General features: G+C 52.6%; 1 protein-coding gene across 5 annotated transcripts in view; it reads right to left on the bottom strand.

The window, feature by feature from the left end:
• CSNK1A1 (casein kinase 1 alpha 1) overlaps nt 1-1,305 on the bottom strand; it is a 32,094-nt gene extending 30,789 nt beyond the window's left edge. For all 5 annotated transcript variants that reach the window (XM_008629004.2, XM_008629003.2, XM_017728229.1 and 2 more), the window contains exons 1-2: nt 1,299-1,305; nt 372-478 (exon numbers count right to left, since the gene is read on the bottom strand). The gene's annotated coding sequence lies outside the window, so the exon portion shown is untranslated. The remainder of the gene's footprint in view (nt 1-371; nt 479-1,298) is intronic.
• Between the last annotated feature and the right edge of the window lie 6 nt (nt 1,306-1,311).

Here is a 1,311-nt window from a genome sequence, read left to right on the forward strand (position 1 = left end):
AAAAAAAAAGAGAGAGAGAGAGGCAACAAAAGAAAGCAGCCATTTCCAGGGCCGGCTCCCAACTCTCTGCCTCTCGGAGAAACAGCCTCCTCACACTTTGTTCTAATAGCCACAAGAATTTCTCACTGAGTGTCTCTCTCTCCATAAAGACAGCAGCCCTGCGGGAGGAAGCCAGCGAGTTGGAGAGCTTGGAAAGGAGCATTTCCCCCCTTCATCAGCCCCAATCTCGCACGGATACATTTCTTTTCATGGTGGTGGCCTGCCTCACACTACAAAGTATACAACAACTGCCAATATATAGCAATAAGCATGACAAAAAAAGTCATACCAACAGTACAGAAACGCCACTGGCACACACGGCCGATTCCTACCGTATATGTGGGATGCCAACTCCTCCCTGCAGGATCTTGTACAGTTTGCTTTCATAGAGCAGCTGGGGGTGCCGAGCCTTCTGAGACTCCAACTTCACAGCAACTTCCTGCAGTGAGAGGGAACAAGGAGTCAGGGCAGAGCGTCCACCGAGCACTGAGGTTTAAGGGGCACAGCACTTCCATAACCCCCACACACCCCTGATGTAAACACTTTCAGGTATATATTTATTTATTTCTGAGCTCGACGTGCTGCATTTTGTGGCGTCTTCAAATAAAATCCACATCGCGGTGATTTGTACACAAATATCCATCCCGGGTCATGCATTTGAGCTAGAGATGTGGAGTCTTCAAAACCACTTAAGCGAGGAAGAACATACGTGGGTGTTTCTTCTTTACAGCTCAGAGCCGTGAGGGGGAGGAAGGAAAAAAAAAAAAAAAAAAAAAAAGGAAAAGCTGGAAAAACAGGGGGATCTTCTTTGTTTCTATTAGTGTTGAAGAAACGAGATACAAAGTGTTCCCCAGCTGAGGCAGAGGAGGAGATGAATGGCGGGCGAGGGACGACGACTTTGGCCGCTCACAAAACACAAATATGTTTAAATATGTTTTCCCACAATGGTTTTCGCCTCTTTTCTCCTCTCCCGAGTGCTCGGTGGGGGAGCCCACGACCGCAGGTCTCTGCTGTGGAAGGGGCAGCGAGGAAGAACCCTCGGTGGGGAGCGGGGGATGAAGACCCTCGGGGGAAAGGGGAGGGAACGAACCCCTCGGAGAGGGGAAAGAGGGGGGAAGGAAGACCCTCGGCGGGGGGAAGGAAGACTCCCACCCCGGGGACACAGAGGGCACAGCCGGCGGCAGGTGGGGCTCGGGGTGGCGATGGCTGGTGCCCGGCTCGCCCCGGGGAGCTGAGGGGGGAGTGCGAGCGGCCCTTACCTCCCCGTTGGTG

This window comes from Corvus brachyrhynchos, unplaced genomic scaffold (genome assembly GCF_000691975.1).
Source record: "Corvus brachyrhynchos isolate BGI_N302 unplaced genomic scaffold, ASM69197v1 scaffold21, whole genome shotgun sequence".
Classification (NCBI taxonomy): domain Eukaryota; kingdom Metazoa; phylum Chordata; class Aves; order Passeriformes; family Corvidae; genus Corvus; species Corvus brachyrhynchos.